The sequence below is a fragment of the Staurois parvus genome, unplaced genomic scaffold, assembly GCF_062004578.1.
Source record: "Staurois parvus isolate SC_StPar_1 unplaced genomic scaffold, SC_StPar_1.0 ptg000340l, whole genome shotgun sequence".
In the NCBI taxonomy this organism is placed as follows: domain Eukaryota; kingdom Metazoa; phylum Chordata; class Amphibia; order Anura; family Ranidae; genus Staurois; species Staurois parvus.
The window spans coordinates 2,817,144-2,834,967 of record NW_028318136.1 but is presented as its reverse complement, the minus strand read 5'-3'; the positions used below and the strand labels follow the sequence as shown (position 1 = coordinate 2,834,967).

Here is a 17,824-nt window from a genome sequence, read left to right as displayed (position 1 = left end):
AAGGGTTGGAGTTAAGGTTACAGGCAGTGTTAGGGTTACAGATAGGGTTAGAGCTAAGCCTATACAAGGGGAAGGGATGTGTTAGGGTTACAGAAAGGATTAGTGTTGGTGTATAGGGAGAGTTAGTGTTAGGGTTACAGGAAAGATTAGAATTAGGGTTACAAAGAGTGGTAATCTTATGGATACAGAGAGAGATAAAGTTAGGGTTACACAGCACAGCCATCCAGAGCAGTGTGATTACAGTGAAGCCCACACACACCTCCCCCCAGTAAAACCCTCCCTGCACACAATTAATCCTTTGATCACCCCTCATGTTAACCCCTTCCTGCCCAGTGCCATTAGTACAGTGTCAGTGCTGGTTTTTTAGTACTGGAGTCACTGGGGATGTCATTGACACCAAGTTAGCTCCCCCCAGTGTCAGAATGCCCACTGCAGTCATGCAGACCCTCTGTCCCGCTATAAGTCGCTGATCGCCGCCATTACTAGTAAAAAAAAAAAAATTGCAGTATATCGCCATTTGTAAACGCTATAACTTTCACGTAAACCAATTAATTTACACAGTGAAAGTAACGCAGCGCCGCAGCGCAAAAAATGGCCTGGTCAGGAAGGGGGGGAAATCCTCAATAGGGCAAGTGGTTAAACACCACTGGGGGTTTTATTTTTTGCTAACCAAATCAAAAAGCCCAAACATTTTGAAAAAAGAAAGTTTTTCATTATTTCTACTGTAAAATTTTTCAAGCAGGTAATTTTCCTCTTTCACTGATGTGCATTGATGAGGTGGCACTGATAGGCAGCACTAGTGGTCACTGATAGGCAGCGCTGGTGGGCACTGATGAGGTGGCACTGATAGGCAGCACTGATGGGCACTGATAAGCTGCACTGATGAGGTGACACTGGTGGGTATTGATAAGGTGGTACTGATAGGCAGCACTGGTGGTCACTGATAGGCAGCACTGGTGGGCACTGATGAGGTGGCACTGATAGGCAGCACTGATGGGCACTGATAAGCTGCACTGATGAGGTGGCACTGGTGGGTATTGATGAGGAGGCACTGATGAGGCTGCACTGATATTCGGCACTGATAGGTGGCAATGATGAGCACTGATAGGCGGCACTGATGGGCACTGACTGACAGCACTGATAGGTGGCATTTACTGGTGGCACTGATGGGCACTAAGTCTTAGGGTAGGGCATCATGATTTGTGCTTAAGGGTCTGAGATCTCTGGCACTGAATGCTTACATACTGTTCTCATCAAGCTGATCTACTGAAGCTGTCTGCCATATCACAGCCTGTCGACGAATATTACCAGAGAAGATTAACAAAATATAATTAAAGCCATAAAATACATTAGTCACAGCCAGTAGCTATTTTACACAGCCTTAATTGCTGCAAATTCTGACAGTTTATTGGAAAGATGATCCATGTTCATGAATCCAATATTACAGTAAAATCGCATTGATAAAACCTTTAAACCTTTATGGTCTTTGATGGGATTTGCTTCCCCAGATCAGATCATTGCTGTTCACCCTGTCCTATCCATCTTACCGTCTTCAAATGTACATTTTTGAGAAAAAAAAAGGAAGTGGACAGCATACTTGCATCCTAGATATTTAATATTGTAAGATGCAATTTGATTTTCCTTTTAAATTGGACCTTACAAGAGAAAGTGTTATTCAAACAGGACATTCTGCATTGTGTATTCAGCTTTTACATAGAGACTGATAGGTGCAAAAAGCTCCTCGTGTTAAATGTGCATGCAGAGCTTGACTGCGATCTACATGCTGCTAATTCATTTTGGCATTCAGAGCATTTAAAGCCCAATTCTATTTGATAGTCATGTGATCTGCAATGTCAGCAATCTTTTTTCTTCCCCTGTCAGTGTAGGGATGAAGATGAATCACAATTCTCTGTCTCTCTGGAGCCCTCTTAGATTAGGAAGCAGGAATAGTAGCTATTAGGAGTGGCCAGGCTATAGTACACCACATCCCCCATTGTACAATATGTCTCAGAAGCAAAAAGGAAAATATAAAACCCCCTAAAACCAGGGGGGGGGGCGGACGCTGTGGACTTTTCTGGTGCGCAAAGACAGAAAACTAAAATAATTATTGACAAATTTTTATTGACAACCCTTAGATTAAAATGCATAGATAAACTACAATTAAAATGCTAAAAAAAATCCCTATTTCATGAAGAAAGCTCCTCAATGGTTTAAACATGCCATACTGTATATATCACTGCTCAAAAAAATTAAAGCAACACTTTGAAAACACATGAGATCTCAATGGGGAAAAATATCATGCTGGGTATCTATACTGATATGGACTGGGTAATGTGTTAGGAACATAAGGATGCCCCATCGTTTGATGGAAATGAAAATTATCAACCTACAGAGGAGTGAATTCAAAGATACCCCGAAAATCAAAGTGAAAAAATGATGCAGCGGGCTAGTCCATTTTGCTGAAATCTCATTGCAGCAATTCAGAATGGTACTCAGTAGTTTGTATGACCCCCACGTGCTTGTATGCATGCCTGACAACGTTGGGGCATGCTCCTAATGAGACGACGCATGGTGTCCTGGGGTATTTCCTCCCAGATCTGGACCAGGGCATCACTGAGCACCTGGACAGTCTGAGGTGCAACCTGGTGTCTTCGGATGGACGGAAACCTGATATCCCAGAGGTGTTCTATTGGATTTAGGTCAGGTGAGCATGGAGGCCATTCAATGGAATCAATTCCGTCATCCTCCAGGAACTGCCTGCATACTCTTACCACATGAGGCCAGGCATTGTCATGCACCAGAAGGAACCCACTGCACCAGCGTAGGGTCTGACAATGGGTCCAAGGATTTCATCCCGATACCTAATGGCAGTCAGGGTGCCATTGTCTAGCCTGTAGAGGTCTGTGTCCCTCTATGGATATGCCTCCCCAGACCATCACTGACCCTCCACCAAAACGGTCATGCTTAACAATGTTACAGGCAACATAATGTTCTCCATGGCTTCTCCAGACCCTTTCAAGTCTGTCACATGTGCTCAGGATGAACCTGCTCTCATCTGTGAAAAGCACAGGGCTCCAGTGGTGGACCTGCCAATTCTGGTGTTCAGTTGCAAATGCTAATTGAGCTCTATGGTGCTGGGCAGAGAGCACAGGGCCCACTAGAGGCCACCCTCATGAAGTCTGTTTCTGATTGTTTGGTCAGAGACATTCACACCAGTGGCCTGCTGGAGGTCATTTTGTAGGGCGCTGGCAGTGCTCATCCTGTTCCTCCTTGCACAAAGGATCAGATGCCGGTCCTGCTGATGGGTTAAGGACCTTCTACGGCCCTGTCCAGCTCTCCTGTCTCCTGGAATCTCTTCCATGCTCTTGAGACTGTGCTGGGAGACACAACAAGTCTTCTGGCAATGACACATATTGATGTGCCATCCTGGAGGAGTTGAACTGCCTGTGCAACCTCTGTAGGGTCCAGGGTCCTCATGCTACCAGTAGTGACACTGACCCTAGCCAAATGCAACACTAGTGAAAAACAGTCAGAAAAGATGAGTAGGGGAAAAAATGTCAGTGTCCTCCACCTGTAAAACCATTTCTGTTTTGGGAGTCATCTCATTGTTGCCCATCTAGTGCACCTGCTGTTAATATCATTAACACCAAAGCAGCTGAAACTGATTAACAATCCCCTCTGCTACTTAACTGACCAGATCAATATCCCAGGAGTTTCATTGACTTGATGCTATACTCTGATTAAAAAGTGTTACTTTAATTTTTTTGAGCAGTGTAGTATGTGGGGGATCCTCATCAACTCTGCTGCTACGCGTTTTACTTTTTTTTCTTTTGTTTTTGTAGGATGGTTTGCTAAACACATTTTGTAAGGGTATTTTAAACTTCAATGCATTTCACAGGTTTTCCATCTGCTTCATGAGGAACCTGTGGATCACTTTAGATAGGACACACATTATACATTTTTTTTTACATTCAACCAGCGGGTTGAACAAAAAAAAATGTGTCGATTACCCCATCCACATATTTGAGGTAGATGGGGGGATCGCTCCTACTGTGCTATTGTGTTTTGATGGCAGGGAGTCTTCCCCTCCATCAGAACACAATGATCAGTGTTGCCGGCTTTAGCCTGCGGCACTGATTGTTTGGAAAAAACCTCACAGGGTCGTTGTACAGAAGTCGATCTATACAACCAGGGTGCCCATACATGGATTGGAATTTGACCAGTCCCTGCTGAACCAGCCAAATTTCAATCCATGTATGGCCAGTTTAAATATATTTATTGGTTTTATCAGCAAGACGTGTGTCTCAGAAAGAGGAACCCATGTAGTCAACTCCCACTGTCTGGGGGCATTTAAAGACCGTGTGATATAAACCACAGTGGGAAAAGGGGAGGGGAGATCAAGGTTAGGGAGAAAACTTTTGTGCTTTGAACCCTCGGCTGATAAACTGACTAATGTGGGTGTTATAAATGTGATATAAATTGAGAATCATGTCAGACTGTTGATTCAAAGCATTCAGGTAAATTAGACCCCACATATTGAGCCATAGGATGTCCTCAGGTCAAAAGAATCCTCCCAAACACCAAATGAGGGGAGACCAATCCTCCCAGAAAAGCAAGCAAGGGAGGCAGGAATGGTAGAAAACCAAAGGAGCATGTCATATCCCTACTCTCTTGTGGACATTTGAACTTTTCTTCTTTCCAAAATATAGTTTACAGCGGAAAAGCAAGGCATGTATAGAATTACACAGTGGCACCAGCATCTGTGGTCTGTAGTTGTATAGAAGCAAAAGTGGATAATGTTGGAAAGTAGATAATGCAGTGTCTTTTAAATCTTTGGACTGTTAGGAACGTATTGCTGTATTATGTGTTGGACGGTAAATGTTAGAAGGTCATATACTTGTAAAAGAGCACCGGTGCACACGTTCTGAAGGAATGGAGCTCTGTGCCATAAAAAGTGACTCCCGCGCACATGCGGGCAGTGACGTCATCTTGGCTCGGCTATTCAAGCCGCCGGGGCTCGCGAACCCGGAGGAAAGACCGGATGAAGATGGAAGCCCTGTCAGCAGTGACAGCGTGCTGCTGGGGGACTTCTTTTTATGCCATTGTCTTGCAGGTTTTTTTTTTTTTTTTAAAAAGGTCACGGTTTACTACCACTTTGATATTAAATTTTGGAATGAGTGAAATGTCCCAAACAAAGACTACATACACTGTTATATATTGACAATATATTTGTTCATCCTTCTCCTTCCAATTTCCTGATAACTATGGTTGAAAACAAACTTCTATTTGACCCCACTAACCATCAGAACATTCTTAACCTCCCTAGCAGTCTGATTATGTCCATATTTCTGTGCTCAAAGCGGTACATTTTTTTGCATGGAAATAAGTATTTTTGTTATTGTAGGCCTGTAATTTTTAGGAATAACTCACTGAAATCTGTCCGAACAAGAATCTAGTAAACATCCCGGGTAGGATAAAACTTGAAACACGAAATCATAAATTATAATTTAATAAATAATCATAAAAAATAATAATATAATAGTAATACATTTAATTCAATAATATAATCAAACCAAAAACACTGAAATTTGAAATATAGCGCCAAGTTCACACATCACTGAGCAAAGTTGCAAAATCGTTTTCAGTGTCTGATGACGAATTTCCCCACAAATCATTATCACTCAATTCTGCAAGTGGTTCTGATTTACTATCGCTGTTCTCTAGCTGGTCTAAAACCGCTTTTGACCTAAAGGGACGCTTTTTGGACGCCATGGACATTTCTCAGTTTCCAGCAGAAAGAACAGTAAAAATGCAGGCAGGGCACAGGACAAAGCACTCGGGACAAAATGTATGTGAAATGCTTTGATACAGTAATGTTTTACTATGTGATTTTGGTGATTTTAGTGAATGTCACTTTTTGTCATTTTCAAATTTCCCGTCGTTCTGTCCCTGTACGTCCCGACGCTCGCAGGGGATGGAACCCAGATGAGAGATGCCGGCATCTGCCGGATTACATTGCCGAGGACACTGCAGGAGGGACATCGTGGGAGCGCAGGACAAGGTAAGTGATCGAGGGATCCCAGAGCAGCGTTGCATGGTAAGCCCGATAGTAGCTCGGGGTTACCGCTTGTGGTACTGAAACTTTACCCCGAGCTACACTCGGGAATACCGCCAGGGAGGTTAAAACAAAAACCATTCGACCTCCATTTTACTAGTGTATGGCCAGCATACGTTCAGAGCACTTTTAAGCTCGTGGGGTTGATTTACTAAAACCGGAGAGTGCAAAACCTGGTGCAGCTCTGCATAGTGACCGATCACCTTCCAGGTTTTATTGTCAAAGCTCAATTAAACAAACTGAAGATAGAAGCTGATTGGCTGCCATGCACAGTTGCACCAGATTTTGCACTCTCCAGGTTTAGTAAATCAACCCCTACAGTGTCAGTATATTGGTATAAAATGCCAGGAGAGCTACAGATCAAGGATGAGATGATAAATCATGAGTTTATTGTGGGCTCTGAGGAAGAGGCAAGTCCTCGAAACGCGTCAGCTATTGGATGTCTACATTCCCCATTACGGACTGTTACTCAGCTCGGTGTTGACCCAGCTGTTCTTTTATGATGTGCCTTGACTTTATTGTCATTTGTGAGTACAACACCTATTTTATTTCTTATTTAACATTTTTTATGGTAATGCACTAGGCCTGTGCGCCCTCTCTTTGTTCTTTCCTCATGAGTTTATTGTCCCCCGATGTCTTCTTGAACAGAAACTGTTATCCCAAATCCATATTATGACATAAGGGATGCATGAGTCTCTTGCATCAAGTTCAGTAATGAAAAAGTAAAATATAAAAAACAAACTAAAATAATTTAAATTAATTTAAAAATCCCCCACATATACACAACATCCACACACAGGCTGTTAGGGTGCAGAAATATACAGAAATGCTTGTTGCACTACATATTATGTACTCCCACACCACAGAGGTAGAGGAATAACAAAAAAAATAAAACCGTAATTTTCTGGTAACTCTCAATTGATGAGTCCAAAGGATGCCTCACCAATTTACATTTGTGTTGTGTTCATTTTTTGCTTGTTTGCTATCTCAGTCCTATCTTTCATATCTAAAAGATGAAAATTTAGTTTTGAACAAAATTTTCATAGAAATTCACAAATAATCCATCTGGTCATTCTACAAAATATACGCTTCATTGTAAATGCAAAACATGGAAAAATTGGTCCAGCAACATAAAGGTTAAAAAACATTGCAGAAAAAAAGATGGAAAATGGATATCCATGGAGACACTAATTCCCTGTGTGTATGAAATCATAATGTCTGAGCACTAATGGTCATCGGAGGCCCGTAAATTATATATTTCAAGACAGCTACGAAGAAGCTGTCTACATCTGTGTCTGACTTTATAACCTGTACTATTACTCTTCTTTATTGGGGATAAAATAAAAGAAGTTTTTGCAAACAAAATCAAAAACATTCCAATATCTGACACACTTTTAAATAAAGTATATCTAAAGCCAAACTTCCTTTATTTTCTATTTTAGATATTCCTGTTTGTTTTTCTTTTACCATCTGTGTCCCAGTAGGGCAATTTCCAATCATTTCATGTCCTGTAGACTCAGGTCAGAGGAATTATCTCCAAATTGAGGGAAAGATCCTGTTGAACAGTTGTCTCCGGAACATTTCCCCCCTATTCTTGATCTAGTGACAACTCAAAATTTTAGATTTTCCATTATTCTTTAGTCACAGTTGTCACCAGGGCAAATTGAGAGAGTAAATCTCCTAAATGGGTAAAGAGACAGCAGTAAGTAAACTGAAAGAAAGAAACTGAAAAAATATGTGGACTTTAGATACACTTAAAGTGTTACTAAACCCACAACAGTAAAATCAGCCTGTATATGCAGAAAGCATGCTTGTTATACTCACTGTGGAACCTAAGGGATTAATCCTCTGCAGTGTGTAAAAAGGATGTTTGATCCTGTCTTCTCTGATCCTCCCCTTCTTCTACCATCCCCAATCTATCTGCTGATAGAACAGAGTCTTGGGGGCAAACTGCATATGCTCAGTTTGGTGTGTATTACTAGAGAGTTTTTTTCTCTTTCTTGGGAGAGTGCATATGATCAGCACAGGGCCAATCAGCACTGTCCAGACAGAGGGTCGGGGTTATGCAGCCTCATAGGACAATCAGGGGAGAATGAAAACTCCTCCTACAAGCTTTAACCAGTGCTCGGCTGTACATTGATAGAAGACTGCTATATACTGCTGTTGAGAATATGTATTTGGCAGTTTATATTTACTAAAATGATTGCATTTGCATGTTCTGTGTACTGTGGGAGACCAGATATAGTGAATGCAGTGTCTTGTGTTTAGTAACACTTTAATGGGGGCACAGACAGCAATAAAAATTGATAGATGTTCTAATCCATCTCCACTCTATTAAAACTAAAAATAAAATGTTGCCTTTAGTTATACTATATCAATGCTGTCCAAGGGTGGATTTTTAAAAAAAATTTATTGGACGTGTTTAGTAGCAAAAAGTAAAAAATATTTTTTTTTATCAAAATTATCGGTATTGTTTTTTTTAGCGCAAAAAATAAAAACGCACAGGCAAACAAATACCACCAAAAGAAAGCTAAATTTTTGGGAAAAAAGGACGTAAATTTCATTTGGGTGCAGTGTTGCATGACTGCGCAATTGTCAGTTAAAGTATCGCAAAAAATGGCCTGGTTAGGAAGGGGGAGAGCAAGTAAAAAACAAACCTTTAATATCATTTTTAAAAGGATCTTATAGTAGTTTTTTTAGATATGTATGTAAATGAGTGTAAATAATATTATCAATACATTCTAATGTTTAAAAAAAATGTTTTATATACGACTTCCTAATACATATGTATATAAAGGTAGCCATTCATTATACCTGCAGGCGTCGACTTCCTGCTTAGTACTGCACAGCGATTGCACCTTTTTCTGTGCGGATCAAGAGGTTCAGTTTGGAAGTGAATGGAAGCTGTCAAAATCAGCCAGATCAATTGTCATCTCAGTGTGATCCTAAACATGGCTGTATATTGCCTGAGAAAAGGCAGCCATGTCAAAGGCTGTACCATCATTTACGCCAACCAGATTGTGTCCTGGTTAACTAGATAGCTAAAATGATGGCTTGCAGCCTCAGAATCTCTCAGCGTCACACACTTGGATTTTCAAAGCATGACAATTAAAATCTGCATGTCTGATTGCGGATGTCTCGTTTTCTGTATAATCAAAAGAAAAACCCACATGCATGGAACATCTGCCCATTGGTTGAGTCATAATGAAGATTACAACAAGTTGTGGTCATCTGAGCTGCTTCTACTTTATAGTCAAGCTTAAAACTATGATGGTTTTTCTGGGATTCAAAAATAAAGAGCTACAGTCATGGCAAAAAATATTGGCACCCCTGCATTTCTGTCGGATAATGCACCCTTTCACCCAGAAAATTGTTGCAGTTAAAAATATTTAGGCATTCTCATGTTTATTTCTTTTGTTTGTATAGGTTTGACACAACTTGGTGGAGAAACAAAAAACCAAATCTGATACATTCCATGCAAAATACCAAAAATGGACTGGACAAAATTATTGGCACCTTCTCAAAATTGTAAGAAATAATTGCATTCCAAATTTGTGATGCTTCTGTAATTTGTAATTAAACTCCCCTGTATCGATTAACAGGTGCTAACAATGTAGAAATCAGACCGACAACCAGTTAAAATGGTGAAAAATTGACTCAACCTTTCTGTTGTGTGTCTCTGTGTGCCACATTGAGCATGGAGAAGAGAAAGAGCAGCAAATAATTGTCTGAGGATTTGAGAACAAAAATTGTATTTTAAGCATGGACAATCTCAAAGTTACAAGTCCATCTCCAGAGACCTTAATGTTCCTGTGTCCACTGTGCGCAATATTTTCAAGAAGTTTACAGCCCATGGCACTGTAGCTAATCTCCCTGGACATGGACAAAAGAGAAAAATTGATCAAAGATTGCAATGAAAAATTGTTCGAATGGTGGATAAAGAACCTTGATCAACTTCCAAACAAATTTAAGCTGACCTTCAGGCACAGGGTACAACTGTGTCAGCTTGCATTATACGTCGTAATCTGAATGAAAAGGGATGCTTTGGTAGGTGACCCAGGAGGACCCCACTGCTGACACAGAAACAGAAAAAAGCCAGACTGGAGTTTGCCAAAACTTACCTTAGGAAGCCCAAATCCTTTTGGGGTAACGTGTTGTGGATAGACAAAACAAAACTACAGCTTTTTGGTAAAGCCCATCATTCTACTGTTTTCAGAAAAATAAATGAGGCTTTTAAAGAAAAGATTACAGTCCCTACAGTCAAACGTGGTGGAGGTTCACTGATGTTTTGGGGTTGCTTTACTGCTTCAGGTACTTGACTTCTTGACCGTGTGCATGGCATTATGAAATCTGTAGACTACCAAAGAATTCTGGGGTGCAATGTAGGGCCCAGTGTCAGAAAGAAAGGCCATGACTATATAGAGGGACAAATATACAGTATTTACCTTTTCTGAAGAAGATGCTTCCCTAGGGATCCTCTTGTGTAGATCATGTGAGCAAAAGCCTAGGAATTGTCCTAGACTAGGACAAAAACCATCAGAGATCATACTGGTTGAAACTGACTTTGTCCTTAAAGGCATTCTACACTTTTAAATGTTTTTGTTGTTTTAAAGCTGAATTCCAGGAAGGCACACTATGAGGTAAGTCCAAGGAAGTGCATGACATCTCCTGGACTTATTTTCATTATTTATATCTGACAGGTTTATAATACTCGCAGAAGACAACTATAGCTGTATTTCTGGGAGCCCAATGATGATCCTTTTGATCTCTGCATCTTCAACAGTGGAGTAGCTGTAACTGCTATGCCTTACCTTGTAACGTTGGACTTGTGTGTTGTTCTACACTTTGTAGTGCCACGGCTTATGGATTCTCCAATGTCCATGCATTCATTCACCTAGCTTGTCCCTATTCGCTAAATCAGAGGTTTCAAACAAAATTTCATTGCGCCCGCATCAGCATTATGGTTGTCTTCAAAATTGTATCTGTAAGACTAGATGTCCAGAGTACCCCACCCCCTGCTTACATCAGATGTCAAGTGCCCCCCCCACCACCATTAGAGGTCCCCCACATCCCTTTACATCACATTGCACTCCCCCTTACCTTGTGCTGCTTAGGGGGCTAAGCTAAGAAGCAGAAAATGCAGGGTTTGGAGGAGGATCAGAGGTGGGCTGGAGTCAGCTGCCAGAGTCTGCTGAATGCTGGGACCAGGGGAGGTGGAGATGAGGGGTGACTGCACAGAGAGGTACAGGATCTGTAGGAGTTCTGTCCTCCTCTCTGCTGCCTACTGCTGAGACGGCGGTGGCAGAGATGAGCCTCTGCAAGAAGAAGTGCAGGATCTGGGGGAGGAGTTCTATCCTCCTCTCTGCTGCCGACCGGTGGAACAAGGTGGGGGGTGCTGCAGGAGAGGTGTGAAGGCCACATGAAATGACCTGGTGGACTGCATTTGGGTCGCAGGCCTTGTGTTTGACACGTGCGTGAAAGGAACAGGGAACGTTTTGTTCCAAGTCACACAGGTTCCAGTCCACGCCTCTCTATTTCCTCTGTGTTGTATCATAAATGTGGGAGCGCTAATGTGATGAAACACCTCTTCCCTTCATTGCTCTGCCTGCTTGTGGCTGTGTCACATCTAATTACTATGTAGCTCACACTTAGAGAACACTAGACGGAGAGACCCAGGGATTGTGGGATATGTAGTTTATTTAGAGGAAATGTTAGTTCTCAGTCTACATAAAGAGGTCATGCATTAACCTGTCCAGTGCAATGTGGCATGACTTATATTTGAACACTAACAGAAACTGCTGATAAAGGAATGTGGAGGTTTACTGTATTCTAGGCTGTGCTTACAAGGCAAAAAAAAAAATTACACCTTGAAACCATATGACCAAGGCATATCTTGTGAAAAACACAAAATGCAGGTGGTAAGGTTTGTAATGTCTTTAAAGCCCAACTCCAAGTTCAGCATTTTCAACATTTATAAAAAAATATTTTAATATTAATATTTTATATAATTCATTAAGTCCAATATTAATTTTTAATTTACCCGGCAGCTACAAATTCTCAGTGAGCTGGTGCCAGACAGTACAGCAGGAGTTTAACTTCCACTTCCCCCCAGAATCAGAATGGTGTCTATGACTGACACCAGTTCGGATATTGTGTATTCCCCTTCTTGCCTCTTCTATGTCATTCAAAAAAAATATGACAGTTATCAAGATGTGACTGTGGTTTGCAAAAGGCAAAGCAGAAGGAGGGGGCAGAGGCACACCATTGCTGTCCATCATAGACAACTTTCCAATTTAGAGAGGAGCCATAAGTGCAGCTTCCACTGTACTGTTTGGCACCAGATCACCAGAGCTTTGTAACTGCTATGTAAATAAAAAAACAAAAATGGATTTAATAAAGGATACAAAATATTAAAGATTTTTAAGATCATTGAAAAACTTTGTGCCTGGAGTTGGGTTTGAGGTAGAAGGGGTACCCATTAAGGAGGATGTAAGGGGAACTAAATTAAGAAGTTTACAGTATAAAAGGGATGAATGAAGACCCCAGGATAGTTGCAAGTTACAGACCGCCCTTTTGCTTATCTGTTTTAGCAGTATAGATGTTTTGCCCTCTGAACTTCTGCCACAGAATGAAATGAACCCCTATGGCTAATGCAGTCAACACCCCAGAGTTTCAGGTAAAATCGTAAAGCGCAGCTGCAAGTTAGCTGGAGGGGGGGGCACATCAAAATTTTGCAATGGAGTCCCATTCACAGGGACACTCTTGAGCAGGGGCGGACTGACAACTCATGGGGCCCCCGGGCAATAGGGGATCATGGGGCCCCTGTGTCCTTGCCCAAACTCAAAAAAGCATATGAAAAAGGTACCAGGGGCATCTCATGGGGCTCCCTACTGCCCCCCGGCCCTCGGGCAGTGCCCGAGTTTCCAAATGGTCAGTCCGCCCCTGCTCTTGAGTATATGTACACATTACCCCCTTTTTTTTAACCTTAAATATGCTATTTATGATGATGAGGGGGCCCTGATATATTAAGCAGGCCTTGCTTTACCTTAGAGAATTAAGTCCAAGCTGAGATTATATGACCAAATGATAAACAACTTTCAGTGCTGGTGTTCACAGTAGATGTGTCAATCTGTTTAGGAGAATGTTTGGGTCCATTGAACATTCTGCTGTTTTACCCAGCCTTGATGAAGGAGGATTGTCTGGCCCCCTGAAACACGTTGGCTGACTTCTGCCCTGCATGTTATAGCCAGTTGAACAATAAAGACCTTGGACACCTAAATATTTTTTATTTGGTGCTCTCCTTCACCCATTACACTTGGATTTTTCAATTTGGATGAATGTCATCTCCTGGGGGGGGGGGGGTCCCCTTCTTTGTGGGGGGGGGGGGGTCCCCTTCTTTGTGGTGAGCTTCCGAATACAGGCCGGTTGGGCTGCCGTAATGCCTTTGTTTGCAGTTTGATAACCTGTGAAAATCTGTGTCCAGTACCCTTCTACCACTACCTCTTGAACACATATTATGAAGGGTGGCCCTTCACGCAAGAGGTCTACATTTGCGTACCCAAAAAACTAGAACTGTGCCGAGAGCACGCCGTGGCAGCTAATGGAAAGCTCCTGATCTCTACTTGTGATTGGAAGCGTTCTTATCATGTGACCGCTGTGACAGCCAATCACGGTAGTCACATGATCACAACCCCCACCTTCCGGCATCTAAAACCCCTTAAAGGGCCAGGAGGCTCAGGAGCCAAGGGGTTAAGTATAGGGTGAATTTAATCACTGAAGGAAATATATGCCTTTGTCAATTAAAATTATAATGGTCAAAAATACAAAGGGAATGATTTACGAAAACTGGAGAGTGCAAAATCTTGTGCAGCTCTGCATAGAAACCAATCAGATTCCATGTTTTTTTGTCAAACGCTAATTGAGCAAGCTGAGGTTAGAAGCTGATTGGCTACCATGCACAGCTGTATCAGATTTTGCTCTCTGCAGTTTTAGTAAATCAACCCCAGAGTCAAGAGGTGGGCCTATTAAGCAGTAAAGTGTATGTAGCCCTATACATACACATTCTGATAAAACTATCCCATACATTATAAGGGCAGAGGGAGCCATGTTTATATTTGGGGACACACATAACCGCTAACCTTTTGGCCTCAGCATTCATTATTGCTGTGTCTGGGGGGATTAGCCACATAGAGTAGGATTAGCTACATGGAACGTCACATGTAAATAAAACTCCAGTGCAATCTGATGATACCAGAAAGCAAAAGACCAGAGCGGGATTTAAAGACCCCCCCCTCTTGTCACTCTCAGCTGGCTGCAACCTCCACTTCAATTGCAAGCTGCCCGTATAGGAACGTTTTCTGCTACCGCAGCATCAGGGATATGCTTAAGCCTTAATAAGGATTAGACAGCATTCTTTCCTTCTTTATGGGTTTAGTACAGCAAAAAGCAGATAAATCCTTGTGCTAATCTGTTCGTAGCATTTTAAGGATGCTTGCTAAAATAATAATTATGAATTTGCAAGACACAGAGCTGTGACAGATGAGGGGTGTCAGTGTTTTAATACCACTGGTCAGGGTATTATACTATACATTAGTACTGTAGGATAAAACTCACAGTTAAAAAGTCTTCCTACGCTCAAAAAATATAATTTTTTTTTAAGTTCTAGGAAGTCATTGGATCCTTGTCAAAGAGAACGGGATGCTGACACTCAAAAAGGATAGATACTGGACATTATGAGTAGATCCAACATTGGGAAGAAGGATGGATATGGATAATAGGAAGGAAAAGGGATTTGGATAGGATAGAGAAAGGGAGAGCAAAAATTAGCAAGAAGGGAGAGCAAAAAATAGCAAGTGAATATCAAGGAGGCATGGGGTACAAGGGAGAAAAGAGGAGTTGGATTCCAGGGAGAACATTAGATCAGAATAAAAGGTGCTAGAGAATGAAAGAGTATGGACATGGCACATCATTATACTTTTGCACCCACAGTACCACCCAGTGGCTGTGCCACACATATCTTTAACATAATAAAATGTGGAAAACAAGGAAATATTATAAATACTTACATTTCTAAATGGATTTTAGGGGACCAGCCTACTATGCATTCAAAATATAAGTATGTATAAGAGATCATTAAGAGGGCAATTAAAGGGATAGTCCACCTTTACAAAAAAGCTGCCGATGCAGATAAGGGATGTCTGTAGATAAAAACCAACTATGCATCTCTGACTAAAGTTGAATAATGCCCTTTTTATAGGTTTAGGTCATTTACATACCTCCTGAAGCCTTACTGGAAAAATCCAGGGCGTTGCTAGATGAGGCCTAGTCATTACTGCTCACCTCCACCATCACAGGAGTGAACTCTCAGATGCTGAGGTTAGAGCTACTGCATCAGGTGGAAGAAAGAGCATGTGAGGGGGTTTGATTATGAAATAAATCTTACTCCTGTGAAGGTGGATGTGAGCAGTAATGACTAGGCCACAATGTCCTGTGAGTATTGCAGTCAGGCTTCATGAGGTACATAAATGGCCTACACCTATAACAAGGGAATTATTCAACTTTAGTCAGAGACACACAGTTTGTTATTATCCACAGATACCCCTTATCTGCATAGGCAGGTTTCTGGTAAACGTGAACTAACACTTTAAGAATGTCCATAAAGCCTTTGAAAAATGTTTAAAAAGATGGATGAAGTTGATCTACTTTCTGGGTTGTCAGGAGGAAAAAGATGCATGGAAGTTAGGTGGATATGGACACAGAAGAGTCAAAGTGAACTGAACACTAGTCATCTATGGATACTGAGAAGCTCAAGGGAATTGGAAGAATTTGTATACTATGATGAACACAATGAACTTGTACTGATCTCCACAATAAAGTAACCATTCATCGGACTCATCTTATGACTTCCATTCCCTCTGAAGTTTTGCCACACTTCACAGGGGGATCCAGCTAATGATTCAACCTGGGAGGCTCTCAGGTAACTTTGAAATGAGTAGTTTGGGCTTTTGCAGCATTGGCCAGGACTGAGGTTCTATCTTCCGATGACTGCTGTGAAATGCCACAGATGATAGAAGGGCTGTACCTTAGGCATCACTTCCCTCTGCCATGCCGATGTCTTCACAATCTTCTAAGCCTCCTCCTGTTGCCATGCAACAAGGGATCTGACCCTTTTTGCTTCCCAGAGTAGGCCTAATTTAAACTGCATTTAAGTATCCGGGATTATGATCTGTTCTTCTCACAGCAACTGCTTACATTTATAGTTACCTGGAATTCAGAAACCATGGAGAAATGCTTGAGATTTAGGAGTACCTAGATATTAGAGAACAATTGAATCTCCATACTAAGGCTTAGGATGAATTGCATCATGAGAATCAAGAGAAATAAAACAAAAGCAAATGTGATGGGACATTGAAGAATGGGGTGGAGGTGGTTAATGGGGATCACGACAAATTCATCATAGAATTGAAGATCTGAATAGCATCCATAGATGAAAAAATAGATAGTGGGATAGCACATAGTAAGAAGCAAAGCTAATTGGAATACCATGGCTGAGCTAAAGGGATAGGGACTCTAATTTATTATTTGTGTGTGTATGTGTTTGAATTTCAGTTTGACCTACTGAGTTCTGTAAACATAGTTATTTTTTTACAACAAAGGAGCTATGGAGAGCCTGTAAACATATGAAAAGGAGCTAGGAGTTCCATACACTGGCTAAAACAAATATAAAATATCAGTTTACACTAATTTGTATATGCCTGACTTAAATCTTCTCTTTTTTTATTTTATATTTTGGTCTGACCATAAAAGATAAAGAAAGAAAATGTGTACAAATCCATAACACACCTAAAAGTAGGCTGATATGCTGTACGCCACCAGGATATTTTACATACCCAGTGAGAAGACGCTAATGGGTAAAAATCCTGAAGGGCTGGTAATTAAAGAGTGAATAGAAAGTCTATTATAGGGAATAAGAAGGTGGATAATTGTGACTCAGTAAGAATTAAATAATAGATCAATGAAAAGGTATTTTAAATTAAATATTTTACAAAGGTAAATGATAATCATGAAACTCATTTGTGCTTTTACCAAAACTTTCGTTTGGCAGAACCATGATGGTTCCGCTGAGCAGACCATTACAAGCATTAAACTCTGCAAAGTAAAAGCCTCTTGTCACAAATTATTACTAAACACAGACTGGACAATATGTATTTCTAATGGATTAATAGAGTTCTGAAGGCATACCTTGAAATATTAAAGCAAAGCTTCCCTAAATTATGTTTTGCAATAAACATTTTAGCAGATCTTCTATAGAATATACCCTACAGAAATTTAAAGAGAAACTCTAATGAGTAATGCCATGTAAATGTTATTTATTTCAAGAAGGCTTATTGGTTCATTTTGGCCCACCTCACCATAGACTGACGGTGTACCTACCTACCTTAACATTGTTCTAGCCTGCCAGTCTTAGGTTCTTGGAACATTCCCCATGCTATACAGCAGAAGCATAAAATCAAATATTTTGAGCTAGCAATTTAGTTCTTTGTGCACCCCACATCTTTCTTCCTGACATATGCCTTAACTCTGTGTGCAGCCCAAAGACATCCCATGCTATCTTATATTTCAGAGTTTTGGTCCATTCATTATTTTAGCTTAAGCAGAAAATAAGTCCGAAGGCCTAGCCTAGCTAGTAGCTCTCTTCTTTTTATCTCT

At 41.0% G+C, this 17,824-nt stretch overlaps 1 protein-coding gene and 1 pseudogene across 2 annotated transcripts in view; one reads left to right on the top strand and one right to left on the bottom strand.

Moving 5' to 3' along the window:
* Positions 1 to 17,824, bottom strand: part of SLC8A2 (solute carrier family 8 member A2) — a 298,189-nt gene that overhangs the window by 27,391 nt on the left and 252,974 nt on the right. The window lies entirely within an intron of this gene.
* Positions 9,813 to 10,442, top strand: LOC149456954 (uncharacterized; annotated as a pseudogene).